We start from the raw sequence: 17551 nt of genomic DNA on the forward strand, positions 1-17551 counted from the left end.
GTTACAGGAAAAGTGAGGGGCAGAGGCTAAGGCCCCACAGCTGCTTCTCTACCACCCCTCTCAAAGTTGCTTTTCTCTCTAAGTTCACTTCCATTGGGCTTTAATTGCACAAATTTCTTTGTAGACTGCAATTATGTTTTAAGCATACACAATTGGATGAAACACTGTCGTCTGTTACAAATGTGAAACTGCCTACTGGCCCAAATCTTGTATTTATTTATTTTTTAAAAGGAAGGTAAACTAATTTTCAAGAGGATAATTGTCCTTGAAAAAATTGCAGTATTTGCAAATCTACCCTAAAAGTGGAGAGGGAGGACTGGACATATTTAAAGCCCACCAACCGTGGCAGAACCCCTCTTAAATTAATCATCAGTTTCTGTGTTCACAAAAGAGTATGGGAAACAGATGCTAGCAAGAAGATACATGTCCCAGAGGGGGAAATCAGAAATGCAAAAAGAATTCAACACCAAGTCAGAAACAGGTGATCAAGTAATTAGACTGTCTTCCACATGATGAAATTAAATTAAGCAGAATTTCTTTAAACCGTGAAGAATCTGTGTGCAGAGATGCAGCAACAGTATAAGCAAAGCAGAACAGCCATTACCTCTGCCTCACTCAATTGAGTAAAACACCATCCAATCCTATGCACGTTTACCAGGAAGTAAGGCTGATGGGGGTTGGTGCCTAGTCTTTCCCACAGCTTAAGAGCAATACAGTAAACAGGGATCAGGTTTACAAAACAGATTCTTGCCAACTTAAGTAGTTTCATATACAATGAGGAGGGAAAGCTTTCCAGGGTTCCCAACAGTGTGGTGGCACCCTTTGCATCTATAGCTGAACATAAGGGGATTCATTTAGACTTATAAGCAGCATGTGAATGTTAGGCAAATGCACCTCAGATCTCTGTTCTATTCATGTGCTTATTCAGGGTCTATCAATTCAGGATCCAGTGTTCACGTCTGGAATTTTGGGAGAGTGCCATGGCCTCTAGTCACAAAATGGCTGCTGTGGGTGTATGACATAATACAAAATGGTCCTATCTAAAAGTGCTTTCACACAACAGCAGCTTCCAGAAATATAGCACAATATAGCACAGTTTTAGAACTCATTCAAACGTTATTTGCAGAAGATTTGTTTTGGAAGCCCTATAGAGTCACAGAATTATAGAGTTGGAAGGGACCTCAAGGGTCAGCTAGCCCAACCACCTGTAATGCAGGAATCTCAACTAAAGTATCCATGACAGATGACCATCCAACCTCTGCTTAAAAACCTCCAAGGAAGGAGAGTCCACCAACTTCCAAGGGAGCCCATTCCACTGTCAAACAGCACTTACAGAAAGCTATTCCTGACGTTTAGTCAAAATGTCCATTCCTGTACCTTGAATACATTGTTTTGGGTCCTACCCTCTACAGCAGCAGGAGAAAACAAGCTTGCTTCACATTCCATGTGACAGCCCTTTAGATATTTGAAGATGACTATCATATCTCCTCTCAGTCTCCTCTTACTCAGGCTAAACATGCCCAGTTCCCTCAACAATTCCTCATAAGGCTTGGTTTCCAGACCCTTGATCATCTTGGTCACCCCCTTCAGCACACATTCCAGCTCTTCTTAAATTGTGGTGCTCAGAACTGGATGCAGTACACTAGGTGTGGTCTGACCAAGGCAGAATAGAGCGCAACTATGACTTCTCTTGATCAGGACACTATACTTCTATGGATGAGGGTAAGAATAGCATTAGATTTTTTTGCTGCTGCACCACACTGTTTTTGCTGCTGCACCACACTGTTGACCCATGACAAGCTTGTGGTCCCTAGACCACCAGATCCTTTCCACATGTACTAATGGCAAGGCAGGTGCCCCCATCTTATATTTGTGTAGCTGGTTATTCTGGCCGAGGTGCAAGACATTACATTTGTCCCTACTGAAATTCATTTTCAAAATAAAATAAAAAAAATTCCTTCCAGTAGCACCTTAAAGACCAACTAAGTTAGTTCTTGGTATGAGCTTTCGTGTGCATGCACACTTCTTCAGATACATGTGTATCTGAAGGAATTTTTTAATTTTTATTTTGACTCTGGCAGACCAACACGGCTACCTATCTGTAACTGAAATTCATTTTGTTAGGGAACATTCAGATCTACAAGGAAGAGAGGTGTGCTTTTTTGCTTTTATTGGGTAACCATAGAAAAGGAACTTGTGTGAACGAATTGAAGAATCTCAGGCTGCTTTAGTATCTTCCTTGTGCTTTAGTATCTTCCTTTCTTTTGGGCTATCTTCCTTTCAGATGTTACCATTTTCATTTGAACCCAAAATGTTGTTCTGCAGAAGATGTTGCTTGCTATGCTTCCACTTTTTGTACTGATTAAAAATTAAAATGCATACTGACTGAGGTACGAGGATCTTCTGTAGAATGGGAGTTTGGTTTCCTAAAGAACACTACTGTGTAATTAAATAGTAAATAGTGCCTTAAAGCTAGTGTCTCATGTGTATGGAAGAATATTTATCCACATAAGAGGGCAACACTAGAGAAATGTAAAGGCACTTAAGGGGAAAAATAAAGATGTTATTAACCCGTCTCTAATAATTTCAGTCCCAAAGGTATTTCTGGGCTTTCTCTACGGTATTAAGACTGCAGCCTCAGCTTGTGAGTCACATATCCATTTTGTAAAGTTGTGATTGTAAAATTTTGGCAGGGTAATCAAATATTATGAACACTCTCACATAATAGGATTAGGAATATCCCTATCCCATATTTTAAATGATGCCAAGAGATGGAGTTAAGTCAACATGTGCCATCTCGTCCCACAAAAGCACCTGAACTTTACCATATCAAGATATTTATCAGAATCAGTCTTGAACCTAGCATTACGGAGTGCTTTTCCCTTTCCAGAGATACTATCTGTCATTGGTATATTTTCTCTTTTTCTTATTGTTCTTATAATGTAAATTTAAACAAATAAATATAGTTCCTTTTCAGAAGAGGCACATTATCTTTATCATATGTGCCTCTGACCTTGCTAACTTGCTTATGCAAAAGTGGGAGGGGGAGAATAGCATCTCTGGAATTTGAAAACCACCCACAACTTTAGCCTAGAGCTATTCAGGGAACTTGATGTTTGGCCAGGAATTTAAATCCAGGTTTCCCTGAAAGAAATCCAGCCCTGTCCACTACACCACATGTTTCTGATGTGCCCAGGGCTGTGTGAAAAGGCAGAGATGCCATAGGTGTTGTGATGCATCAAGCAAAAGAAATGGCAAATTGAAAATTTTCACATCACTTGAGATGTATTCCTGATACGGTACATTTGTGTTGATATGCTAAGAGTCAGGGGTATATATATTTAAAGAAAATTATGGGAAGAATGGACATTGGGAATCTCATGAAATTAGCAATGCACTCCATTAAAAAGAAATGCTGGTCTGTCAAGAAGCAAAATGCCATAGTTAAAATTTTGCTGCCGAAAGCACTTGTCCATTCTGTCTGTCTGCCTGCCCCTCTCAAAACACATTATGAAACTTCATTTCTCTCTTTGTATTTCCTGGTCCACATGTCATACCTGATACATCAGTGCAGTTACTGTCAGTCACTTCTTATCATGAGCCTTCAGTTAAGTCCGGTGAAAGCTTCGTACAGTGAGATTACAAAAGGCTATTATTATAATAATTATGTTACTTGTAAATTTACTTCATTATATTTTTAAAAGTATTTCTATAATGGCCACTCAGGTAAAAGAGAAAATGAAACAGACCAAGAGGCCTTTCAGACTGCAAGGATGCCTGCTGAGTCTGCATTAGAAGGGTATCCCACAGAATGGGAGCAGCAACATTGAATGTCCAGCTACTAGTTGAAGCCAGGCAGACCTTGGTAACACAAGGGACAATCATCTCTGGATGATCTCAGTGGGATAAACAGGCTCAGGTGGTAATTAAGGTTTCATGGATCCAAGGTGTTCAGGGCTTTGTATACTAATACAAGAACCATGAACCTGTCCCAGTAACATATCAGCATCCAATGCAGATATTTTAGCAAAGCTGTCACATGTTGTCAGCTATCTGTCCCCATCAGCATTCTGTACAAGCTGGAGTTTCCAGGCCACGTCCAAGAGCAGCTCCACATGCAGCACAAATTCCTAACTGATGTTGAGCAAGCTCTCCCAAAAGCAATTATTGTTTGCTTTCTGAAGTATATTTTTTAATGCACAGTTATCCCCAAAGATGCAGCCGGTATACAAGGTGGGCTGAAGAGGCTGACAAATGAATAAACACACAAGGAATACTACCAGTTCAGTTTCTACATGCCTGAGTCAAAGCCATTTGCTTGGAGCAGCTCCATGTGGTTGGCCCTTTGCTCAGTTAATTCACCCACAGTGGTTTGGATGGTTTTCACAATGCCAGTAGAAACAGTGTAAGGCTTGTGCCAGCATTGTGAACATGCATTCCATTCAAATCCTATGTTTTCTCCAAGGAGCTCAAGACATTGTACACGGTTCTCCCAACAACAGCCCTGTAATTTAGGTTAGGCTGAGAAACAGTAGCTGTCCAAAAGTTACCAAGTGGGCTTAATGACTGATTGGGGATTTGGACCTAGAGCTTCTCAGTTCTAGTCCAATATTCTAACCACCACACCACCCTGACCAAATTGCCAGAACCATGTGGATGAGCCCCTTTGCATGAACAGGTTCGCTACATGGCATTATCTCCATAAAGCTGCATTTTCAAACAGTGACTACACTGAAGTGTGCATAGGTGACTTAGGCCTCACTCACTCACACCTCCATTTTCAGATAAAAATTAGATTAACAAGATCTGGGTTACTTCCAGTATTTAACTCTCTCTACCTGGGTCTTGGCCTTCAACAGGAAGGAACGATGGTAAAAAACCCCACCTGTGCCTCGTTGAGGCTTTGGGTGAAAACTTTTAAAACAATTCCTTGTTTTATTAGAACATCACATGTTGGACTTTGGATTAATCTGTAGCAGACTGACAAGGAGTCAAAAAGTCATTCAGCAACCATCAGAACAAACTGTGATCCACTGGACCAAATATCATACCAGCTTCTACAGTGGACCTCAACAGACAAAATATTTACTATTGGTATTTTGCCAAAATATAGAGACTGAAATAAGGAAGAAGTATTTTTACTCCATGATGGGTGAAAAAAGAACCATCCTACCAAACAAAGCTATGAAACAGTGCACCAAGGAATGTCTGTCCTGAAATGAAGGAAAAGAGCGATTCCTCCCTTTGCAGTTATTTATTATTTCTCTGGTTTGCTTGGCCCAACATTCCACTCCTTCTGAATTCTGGATTGGCAAAATCTCCACTTTTGAAAAAGGCACAGGGCTGCATATCGCCTCCCCCCACTCTCAAGGTCCCTGTTGTCTTTAAATGTAAATTGAATCAAATTTCTTCTCTATCCCTAGTGATTACCTGTGTGTTCCCAATCATGTGCAGGTTTCTACCCACATCCATCCTAATGTGGGTAGAGATAACTCCTTTCAGGCCTTCCTCATCTATCATGGGATGTTATAGAGCAATGGATATATTTTTAGTGGAAAGAAATACACATACACACCACCCTCAGCCATTTCCCAATGATAAAAAGTTAACTCGTCAATGGCAAAGATTGTAAAGAAATTATAAAGTGTTGTGTGAATAAGGGAGAAAAATGGAAGCCTCTTTCACTGAGGAAGAAAATAGTTAAGGTCAGGTTTAAGCACAGCACTCATGCATACACAATGCTCTGCTCTGCGTAGACTTTGGAAGGAATACAATAATGTAAGATACAGCAGTGGGGAATACCTACTCACTGGTTCTTCCACTTCAGAAACAAGACCAGGGAATTCAGCACTCCAAAAACCCATGAAGAAATTAGATGAGAATTTCTGAAGCAGTCTATGGAGATCTTAGTTATGAGATTTAAATGTAATAGTGAAAGTAAGAAATGTACAGTATATTAAGTGAATAGATTGGAAAATTCTCAGTTGTGATTGATGGAAGTAAAAAAATGGTATAAGATATGAAATTATGTTTAATTGTTGTTGAAAATGATATGTTGAAAAACTAATAAAAATTAAAAAAGAGAATTTCTAAAGCATTCTTAAAGTTGTTGTATAATAACTTGGCACCAAAGCCAAAACAAATGTGAAATATACAATTCAAATTTGAACTCTCATGTCCACGTGCATCAAATAAAAAGTTATGGGCACATCAGAAGACGTCAAACAAAATTCAATTCTCTGCTTTATTTTCCTGGCCTGTACATGGGGGACTTTCTTGGGAAGATATGTCTGCTGTTTGTGGTGCCCCTTAAGACCTGCATAATAATGACTTGTGTCTGCAGAATGGAAGGCAGAGCATAATATCCCAAACCTTCATTTCTGGGGCCTTTCTCACGGTTGAAATCACTAAATTTGCCCATTCCACCAATCTTGATAACACTAACATCACTATGTTTCAAAATGTTTATACTGTTTTCATTTTTCAAGTGGAATTCATTGTCTTCCTTTTTTAAGATTTTAAACAGGTGAGGCGGAAGCCTTTACTCACTGCCAAATGAATGAAGAGGCTGAGAGCATCATTTACTCCATCGCCTAAAAATAATGCCGTTTTTTGTTTGCCAATTCTTTTCAACTGTGGACAATTCCTGGCCTGAGGCCACCTGGAAAATATTGTGGCTATGTCTCTACATTTATTGATTCTCAGAAAGGAATCCAGGATTTTACCAGAGAACTGGCAGAATAAAACACTCCATTGTCCACATTTCACTGTGCTCAGTCCTCTAAACAGACCTGCCATTATTTCCTAAATTACTGTTTCTCAAAATAGTGTGCATTTTATTTTATGCACCAGTTCCTTCTAGCTTCTAAAGTAACCCCCACAATTTCTGGTTCCTATATACTGTTTCCCTTCAGTAAGCAGGGATATGTATGGTTTGAGATTCACTCAGAACTAATGGTGACCTGCCCATTGCAATTGGTTTTGTGATATACTCTAGTGGGTACCTAAGGTGCTGGAAGCCAAGGACACAGTGGAGATATAAGCAGGGAGAGATAGCAGAGAGGCATTTTGGTGCCTAGGTAACACTGGACCAAATATTTTGGCTAATTAAGACTTTGCCATAATTATTTGGCTGATAAATATTACCAATATAAGATAACATAACTGAGGCAAAAGATCACTACCCAATATAGATTTTGATCTGGCACCTTCTCATCTATAATTTTACAGCACTCTCGATTAACTCACTCTAGAAGCACAATAAGAAAGCTACGTTTTTTGTTGTTGTTTTTTTGAAAAAATACTATCACACTCAGGGAGACGGAGCGCAAATATTATATAGCTAAGCCATGATGTGTTATTCACCAATATTTTCATGAGGCAAAACATATTATGGAAAATTCTTATATGCCATCTTTGGGGGCCTTGCTTGCCTCAGGCAGTCCTCAGAACCATAAAACCAAATAACTACAGTGATTTAAAATAATCAAAATTAAGGCAGCAACATCTAGAGTTATTTTTAAAAGGCCAGTATATAGAAAGACAAAGATCCAAACAAAGCTATATTTTACAACACAGCTTTGTAGAAAAAAGCCTTTTAGAAAAAGGCGGCATATATTCATCAGAAGCTTGACTGAACCCAGTAGCCATTCCAAGTACATGTTTATGTGTATGTACAGAACACCCTTTTGCTGGAGTCAAAGATACAGAGCATGCGTTTATTAATAGTTGTGCTTGACCCGGGGGTCAAGAGGATTAGCATTGTACTGCATTGCTTAATGTGTCCCTTTCTCAAGTTGTATTTCTAAAGTTGGCTTATGACATCAGCTGATGCCCTGAAGAGTGAGAGTTCTGCAGTTGCCTTAAATAATGTTCTTCTTCTCAAAGTTTTCTCCCCATGACAAAGACCTCCAGATCCATATAAGGGAAATATTAACACTTACTGTCCACATGACCAACGTTTTATTGGTTTCAGTACATGGGCATCTTTTTCAGTTCAATAGACAGCTTCAGTGAGAGATATGATATCAGTTAACTCAAATGCATGAATTTCAGGCAGCATTTGACCAAAGGCAGCTTAAAAACTGTTCACTTTCCTATTTACCCTTCTCTTGCATGTCTTTTTTTGGAATGCAGTTCACTTTTCCTTCAGTGGGGGCTACAGAGGTCGCAGACAGGCCACAACTTTAAAAGGGTATAGAATGCAATATTAATCCAAGGTAGACAGGAACTGTGACATGTGATAAATGACTGGGACAAGTGATTAGAGTCTGGATTAATTTGTGATTACTCACTGTGATTGAGCTTACTGAGCTCATAGACACCAGAGGTACCTGAAAGGGCACTCTCAGGGCAGGAATGTTTGTTTCAGACACTAGAGATGACACGCACAAATCATTGTTGGCTTTGCCAGCATAAAACTTAGACACAAGAAAGGTTATGGGCCAGATGCTACAGAATCTTTGTGATCCTTCAAAACTTAATAAAGTGGTTTCTCTCCCAATCGCCGTGTACGCAATAACTGGTTGCTTCTACTTGTCATGCAGTATTAAAATTCATAAAGCTCCATGCTGTTTCGGTACGTTCACGAATCTGATACATGAATCTGATACATGTTCGTGAATTGACAAGATTCAACCCCCCTGCCAAATAACTGAAAAATTCAAGGCTTGCTTTCTACATTAGAATATGCCAAGCCATCATGCCCAGCCCTGGCATTAGGCATGGTGATACATCTGCCTCAGGCAGTAAAGGAGCAGGAAGATAGACTGCTAGTGAGCATGCCTGCCCTGTGCCCCTAAGCTGCTCTGCCACCCTCAAGTGCTGTGGAGGATGTAGCCCCATTGACAGTGTTGAAGATTCAACTGCTAGTCAGTTTCATACACATAATACGTGTGTGTAGAGGGGGCACCATCTTGTCATTCACCTCAGCTAGCAAATGTCTTAGATCAGCCCTGCTAACCATAGAACAAACCTCCTCCCTTCCACAGCCTTTGTTCAGAGATCACATAATCTTGTCTCATAAAACTCTTAGTTCCCCACAACAATAGTTACGTCGCGAATGCAAATTTACTGGCTAACCTTAAACTGAATTGTGTCAAATCACTCACCAGGAATGGTGCTTTGGGTACAAGAGTGCAGTTCCTCCTTGCCCACCAGGTAGGGGGGCTCAACTGGCGTGGTAACCCTTTATAGACCTGGATTTACCTACAATAAACAGGACATAGGAAACTATTACCAAGCATGACATACAATCCAATGTTTTGTCATCTATCTACTACATTATACACACAACAGTACTTGAAGTGTGTTGGCATGAATTTGCAGAGCTAGATCATAGGACCTCTTTGATGTAGAAGTGCAGGCCATCCCTTTTTGAGGCAGAGAAAGGGTTCATTAGGAAAGGTCCGGATCGCCTTCCCCAGTATGTCCCAGGCATCTTAGTGAGATCATCTTAGTGGTCCCCCATGGATCAGAAGCATGATTCATATTCCAGGTGGGACCTGCAACAAAATGTAGTAATGCAGTACACTCCTATTCAGACAGCCATTAAGCCAGCCATGTCTTCTTCCTGGATTCTCGCACAAACACCTGTGCCTTTGTGAAAGAATATATTGTGGTGAAAAGCCCTGGCTGGAGAAGTTCACAGTGTTCTAGACCACTTTGCCCCATAATGAAACTGGATATGTCCCTCAAGCCCAATAGCACACAGACAGAAAAAGCAGTAGAAAGTCAAAATGTCCAAGCTCACAGTGTTGTTCACACCCAACTGTTATTTCAAGACAGTGGTGGTTTTAAAGTATAATGCATGCAACAACTTTTTTCTCTCGGAGCTGATTCAGAGCTGGATCACGCATGCACACATATCACTTGGTATGCCATCACACATGTTAATTGCTTCCTTTGAAAGTGTTTGAAGTGGTGTTAGGAAACATGAAAGCTCTACATGCAGTGTTTGATCCCTGATGGCCAAGCAAGTTTTCATGTGGTGTTGTAGTAGCTGAATGATGAATGAACATGTGTGTATGTGGCTCATTCTCACATGGACCTTAATGGTGACTGAAAGGTAGGTTGAAAGAATGTGGGTACTCATTTCTACTCTCCATACTAGATGGTGCATTTTTTTATTATTCTAGCAGTCTTTACCTGGTGTTGCTTGGAAATTCTAAGTTTTGAAATCGGTGATTAAGATCAAAACACTTTTATAAGGCTCAGTCTGCCATATTAATTCAAATGGCATAAAACTGTGGCCAAAAACAGGTGAAAACCTGCTCCTTTATCTCAGGAACCATCCTACAAAAATTGGTTATGATATCTTACAGGGTGTCCAAACACATGGTGAACAAACAACTTTCAAAAATGTATAGTGTTCTGTGAATCTAGAAACAACACTTTTATGTTTTTTAAATTAAGGAAAAAATCAACACCCAAACTGCCTAATTTGAAGTAGTCCAACCCATGCCCTTTATTATAAAATGTTAAAAGTCGAAGGTCAGCTCATCGGGCTAATAAACCAGACAGAAGCTTCTCCTTACTCCTTCTATAATTAAGGACTCAATCCATATTTGGTTCTCTGGATTATTTCACAACATTTCACTGGGGCTAAAGTTTTAAACTGAAGAGTGATGAGAGGAATGCAGAGCAAACCTTCTAGCAAAGAGGACACTTGTGCTTAATGTGTCAGTGAGAGATTACATGTTTACTGAGAGATCACCTGCCTTGCTGGAATCTCACTTAGTTTACAAGTGCACAACAGCAGAACTGGTTACATGTTATGTGTTGATGCAGGATGAGAAGCAAGTGGGACCCTGATTGCATATAAAGGATGCAGTCAAGGTCAGTTCTTATATCCAAACATTTAATTTACTCTAAGAAATGTGGCTTGTTGACATTTATGCTGCCCGCATCCAGGGTTTTCACACACAGACACTCCCAGCCTTCAAAGCAAGTATCTTTGGTAAATGGAGTGAATATTTGGCTGCTCTCATTTCTACAGATATATGTATAGTTGGAGCTGTCACCCCCTGACCTCACTTTTTTCTCCTGCAAACAGTGGTTTGGATCCAGAATTTTTCATCCTTAGACTAAATCCATTGAAATCAGTGGGGCAAGGCAAATGCAACTAATTTAAGTCCTATCAGTTTCAGCAGATCTACAGACTAAGTCTGCTTCCAACCCATTCAGCACAACCTGCGAAAAGGGTTTAGTTTTAGTTTAGTTCATTATTTATAATTTGATTTTCGGATGAGACAATCAAATCGACTTACATTTAAGAAATACACTAAAATGTAATGAGTTAAATTAGAAACAAGACTTCCCCTTGCGAAATAAAATGATCAGCAATTATAATTAGAAGACAGCAAGCATCAGACTAAAAATTCCAGTAGTGTGTAGATCATAGATCTGTAGAAACTGTATGTACTTAGGATGTAATCCTAACCCCAGTTACATGGGAGCAAGGCCCATTGAATTCCACGGGACTTCCTTCTGAGTAGACATGATTAGGATTGTAGCCTCAGGCTATGTCAGGGTGAGTAGAAATTATTCCAACAGATGAGTCCCAAATACATGAACAGAATTTGCAGATGAAGTTAGTATGCATAGCTGCTCTTTGACAATTAATGCCATGTCAACACAGGAAGAGGGAGGACCCAGTAGGCATGATCCCACTCCCCCTGCTATGTACATAGATTATACACTAATGGAATGCATGCACATTCTTCATAATATTCTTGCTCACTGCTTTGTTTTGTGGACTCTCTCTCTCTCTGGCCCTCAGGGCTTTCCACCCGGCAAAGCCCCTTTCACCATCCATGCCCTGCACTCTCTCCAGCTGCTTTTGTCTGGCAGGGATGCCTCCTTGGAAGCTTCTTGCTTGCCTGGAGAAATATGGAAATATGTGTGAAGTGGGTGGCTGTGTAGGAACCTTCAATGTCCAGGTGGCTGGAATGTAGCCTAATCAGGAAAGTTAAGCGCCACATATGTAACCTCACCCACTTTTTGCTTGTGTCCCCAACCATCACTGATATGTGGTTCTTGGAAGGCTGCCTATGAAGGAACACAGCCTTTGGATTGAAAGAAGCCCCCATCCTTGCATGAAATAATGCTCTTCCACAGTCATTTCCAAAGAACCCCATTGACTTCTATGATACTCAGCATCTGAGTTTTCTTGACTGTTTAGGTACAAACAGCCCTGGCTGGCTAAGGGGTTACATTTCTGGTGCATTCCACGGTTCAGAAGATTTCCATCACATCTATTAATGCGGTAACATCAGAGCAATGGTGATGTTGGATACAACTGCAGTGAACGTTGAGATTTATTCAGCTCCCTGCTTGCTCCTTCTCAGTTACTGAAAACACTCTCTAATTGAATTGATAAAAGCCAGTAAATTGCCCCTTTTTATTGTGCATGCCTTACAGTACAGGCTGGAGAGATGACTCATCCCCCAGCTGTAATGATGTGAACCACTGAGGCTACTTCGGTGATTCACTTTCAGCTGCATTGTTCACATAGATTACTTGGAGGAGATTAGTGTTACTGGTGAAGAGTGCGTCAGGACACCAGGCTTCCTTTCCTGGCTCTTGCATCATTAACATCACTTAGGATCTTCCCAAAAAGGACATATAGGCACATCTGTTTCTCATCTGTCACCTGAATTCTGCACATTTCATGCACAAGAAAATTAGGTTTCTGTTGCTGAAACGACATTTTCACAGCGCTCAAAACTGTAACATTATTTTCTCTATTTTCACTGTCCAGGGTGTAAGTGTCATCACTGATGTATCCAAAAATGGCACCAAACACACACAAGAGAAAGGAGTTTGCATGGGGAATCTCTTGTTAAAATGGAGAGTCCCCTCCTTCATATGAACAGGGGTTTCTGTGCAAATCCTTTCTTGAATCAGGAAGGTTTCCATGGAATCCTGCTGAACCGAGCAGGATTTAATCTACACTCACAAGCTGACGAATGGTGGATAAATGCTACTCAGTTGGGCTATGTGGCCCTATTCCCTGCTGGAAGCAAGCATGCCCAGCCAATGAAGGATTTAACCATGCCCTCCTGCCCATCAGATAACATCGCAAGTGATGTCAGCTGAAGCATGGGCATGGGATGGGGGAAATGGCTTCATGGGCCAACTTGGATCCCCCTGGTTCCCCACCGCTGCCAATGAACACTTGATTAGTCATTTAATAAACCTGCAATTGTGTTTGTCTTTTCCCAAAATGCCGGGTCAATTACGGATTTGCAATCCGAGCTTATACAGCTTTGGGGGAGAAAGTTCACTGCAGATCAACTTTACAAACAATCACTTTATTTAGCATTCCTCCCCCTCTCTAAATCAATATTCAAATGTTCTAATTAGGAGCTATCTACTCCTGTAACCTTCGTCTACGCTTATTTAGTAGGTGTGAGATTCAGACACATATTGAATCATTGACAGTGCTGAACTTTGCAGAGTGTCTTCTCACATTTTAAAGAAGCATTTTGTTTGTTAACTGTGCTTGCTGGCAGTGGCGGAGCTAGCCGCTCGGATGCCGGGTGCGGCGTGCGTGTCCAGCAGCCGGGGGCACGGTAAGCCGCCCATGGGGGCATGGCGCACTGCTTGGATCCTCTCTGCCGCCTCCCCCTCAGCTGTCGGGCAGCTGAGGGAGAGGCGGAGGGCAGACACAAGTTCCATGCTGCCGTTTCAGGCAGCGCAGAGCCTGCAGGTGCTCAAGCCACCAGGTCACTCCCAGGAGAGAAGTGTGGCTCAGGCACGCTGCAGGCCCTGGGGTAAGTGCCGGCCCCCGCGGTGTGGCACCCAGTGCCAGCTGCGTTTCGTTATGTTTGTTGACTAAACTAAAAAGTTTCATGAGCCCAATTTTTTAAAAACCTCATATTTATGTCATTTTGTCACCCCCCTCTCCGTGATGACACCCAGGGCAGCCTGCACCCCCTTCCTCTGCCACTGCTTGCTGGGTTCCCTGTCTCTGTCTTTGCAATGCTGTCTCTTTTCTCTGATGCTGACTTCAGCTACAGAGCTGAACAAGCCATTCACTGCTCTCTTATCATATGTTAGGCCCACTGCAGTGCTGTGGATCAACCTGGTGCCCTCCGGACAACCTGCACTAGTTGGGGCTGATGGGAGTTGTAGTCCAAAACATCTAGAGGTCACCACACTGATGAAGGCCGATGTACATCATGATCATAGAATCATAGAGTTGGAAGAGACCACAAGGGCCATCGGGTCCAACCCCCTGCCAAGCAGGAAACACCATCAGAGCACTCCTGACATATGGTTGTCAAGCCTCTGCTTAAAGTCCTCCAAAGTAGGAGACTCCACCACACTCCTTGGCAGCAAATTCCACTGTCGAACAGCTCTTACTGTCAGGAAGTTCTTCCTAATGTTTAGGTGGAATCTTCTTTCTTGTAGTTTGGATCCATTGCTCCGTGTCCGCTTCTCTGGAGCAGCAGAAAACAACCTTTCTCCCTCCTCTATATGACATCCTTTTATATATTTTATCATGGCTATCATATCACCCCTTAACCTCCTCTTCTCCAGGCTAAACATGCCCAGCTCCCTTAGCCGTTCCTCATAAGGCATCGTTTCCAGGCCTTTGACCATCTTGGTTGCCCTCCTCTGGACACGTTCCAGTTTGTCAGTGTCCTTCTTGAACTGTGGTGCCCAGAACTGGACACAGTACTCCAGGTGAGGTCTGACCAGAGCAGAATACAGTGGCACTATTACTTCCCTTGATCTAGATGCTATACTCCTATTGATGCAGCCCAGGATTGCATTGGCTTTTTTAGCTGCCGCGTCACACTGTTGGCTCATGTCAAGTTTGTGGTCAACCAAGACTCCTAGATCCTTTTCACATGTACTGCTCTCAAGCCAGGTGTCCCCCATCTTGTATTTGTGCCTCTCATTTTGCCCAAGTGCAATACTTTACATTTCTCCCTGTTAAAATTCATCTTGTTTGTTTTGGCCCAGTTCTCTAATCTGTCAAGGTTGTTTTGAAGTGTGATCCTGTCCTCTGGGGTGTTAGCCACCCCCCCACCCAGTTTGGTGTCATCTGCAAATTTGATCAGGATGCCCTTGAGTCCATCATCCAAGTCGTTGATAAAGTTGTTGAATAAGACCGGGCCCAAGACAGAACCCTGTGGCACCCCACTAGTCACTCTTCTCCAGGATGAAGAGGAACCATTGATGAGCACCCTTTGGGTTCGGTCAGTCAGCCAGTTACAAATCCACTGAGTGGTAGCATAGTCAAGACCGCATTTTACCAGCTTCTTTACAAGAATATCATGGGGCACCTTGTCAAATGCCTTGCTGAAATCAAGGTAGGCTTGATTTCAGCAATGCTTTATTATGCTGAGATATCCAGATCTTATGTTCTTTCCACAAATGCAAAGCTGCAAGTAACTTTAACAGCCTACTTTTATGCTACATAAATATCTATGCCATAGACTCTATCGGAAGCTCACATCATGGATATAATGGGGGGGGGGGGCAAAAAAAATTGGCACATTTCTTACACTGCAAAATTTATATTCAATCCTGAATATGTTTTCCCTTCACCCATTTTGGAGAGTAAACAGAATTGCTCTCAGGGAGCCCATGCAAGTATGTAATTTGCAACCAAATCCAATTCCAGAAGGGATGATGTGCCGTCAACAGTAAACAAATGTATTTGCTCAGTTTCAGCCAGTGATTACTTGTGCCAAGATTCAGATCTGGAATCTAATTCATAAACTGATGCCAAACCCTGAAATCTGAGTCTCTCATATTCAGTCATAGAGTATTTTTGCTCTTATATGCAGGCTGTAAGGAAAAGCAAATGCCTCTTAGAATGAGTGGAGTGATCTTTTCTTACCTTAAGCCAGACCCTGCAAAATCTACAGTGATCATAGGTAGAACTTCAAGGGAGGCTTCAGAGTAGGCCTCTCTTTTTAAAGAAGCTAAATACTGCTCATTGGTACATCCTGCCTCTAGGCAGAATCTCCCAGTTCCCAACTATGGAGATAAAATAGGCCATTATGGCCAACACAGGCCATCAAAACTTAGGCAACAGCTGACTTGTGTGTGGAAGATGGTGATGCTAAAGGTATTGGTGCCTGCTTTCAGATGTTTCCATGATATTAGGTCCTGCGTCTTATGGTTTTGAAGAAACTAACATCAAATTGTATACATGGTTTTATCTTAATCTTTGTAGAAAGAGGAGGATTTGCACAATCATAGCCGGCCCTGCCTCTAGGCAGAGTGAGTGTTATTTAATTTATTATGGTTGTATTTTTTTCCTGCCATGCAGGAGGAAATGAGCTTACAGGATTTTATTTTATTTTTTGCCTCAGGTGTCAAAATACACTTACGACTGTGTGTGTGTGTGTGTGTGTGTGTGTGTGTGTGTGCGCACGCGTGCGCGCTATTTACCACTTTGTCTCTGGCAACAAAATGTCTTGAACTGATTCTGGGCACAATTACTACAAAGACTGTTGAATTTGAACATCTCAATATTATTGAACTGAATGAAGGGACATATTTTGCCCTTGCATTCTAATGACAAAGAGGCTATTTCTACTCAAAACACCAGATAATCTCACTAACTCATATGCAGCTGCCTTATTGAGTCAGACCATTGGTGTATAGAATTAACATCTTTTCTGACTAACAACAGTGCTCTACAGTCTCAGACACACATCTTTCCCAGTGTCTCCTACCTGCTTCTTTGAGATAACAAGTACTGAAGCTAGAATTAAGGATACTTGAGAATTCAATCTTTGCAAATTACAATAAGAACTGATCTGATCTGCATCTCTTGTGCTAATGGGAAGTTATCCACTCATTTGTACATTTCCTGAGTACCCTGACACTATTCTCTGCTGTTCTGTGGAAAAATATGCTTAGAAATGCATGCTTTGAGAGAAAATAAAATTTGAAGTGCATATTTTGAGAGAAAAAAGTTTTTATACATATATTTTTTCAGTGGGGGTAATGTTTTAAAATACAATTTTTGGATAGATTTCAATATCAGTTCACACATTAATGGGGAAATGGGGTGGAAAGGATGGTTCAGAAACTTCAGCTGCTGCCGAATTTGGCAACCGGGTTGCTCAGTAGGGCAAGATGGTTTGAGCATATTATACTGATCCTGACTGGACTGCACTGGCTGCCAATTAGTTTCTTGGCCCAATTCAAAGTGCTGGTTTTGACCTATAAAGTCTTAAACAGCTCAGGATTGCGGTACCTCAAGGACCACCTCTCCCCATCTGAACCTTCCTGGACCCTGAGATCATCCTTTGAGGCCCTTCTTTGTGTGTTCCTCCACAAGAGGTCCAGAGGGTTGCAACACAAGACCTGGCCTTTTCTGCAGTGGCTCCCCATTTGTAGAATGCTCTTCCCAGGGAGGGTCACCTGCTGGCTTCATTATGCACCTTTAGGCACCAGGTGAGAACTGTTGGTTTCTGTTTTCCTTCACTGTGCAGCGAAAGGGCTTGTCACGAGACAGGTGTTTACATTCCACAGTCTGTACTGTTGGAGTTTATCACGGGAAAGGGAGGCTGGATGTGAC

At 41.6% G+C, this 17551-nt stretch overlaps 1 protein-coding gene across 3 annotated transcripts in view; it reads right to left on the bottom strand.

The window, feature by feature from the left end:
- RALY (RALY heterogeneous nuclear ribonucleoprotein) overlaps positions 1 to 17551 on the bottom strand; it is a 212689-nt gene that overhangs the window by 131411 nt on the left and 63727 nt on the right. For all 3 annotated transcript variants that reach the window (XM_081196676.1, XM_081196678.1, XM_081196677.1), the window contains exon 2: positions 9111 to 9207. The gene's annotated coding sequence lies outside the window, so the exon portion shown is untranslated. The remainder of the gene's footprint in view (positions 1 to 9110; positions 9208 to 17551) is intronic.

This window comes from Podarcis bocagei, assembly GCF_964188305.1.
Source record: "Podarcis bocagei genome assembly, chromosome: 5".
Taxonomy (NCBI): Eukaryota; Metazoa; Chordata; class Lepidosauria; order Squamata; family Lacertidae; genus Podarcis; species Podarcis bocagei.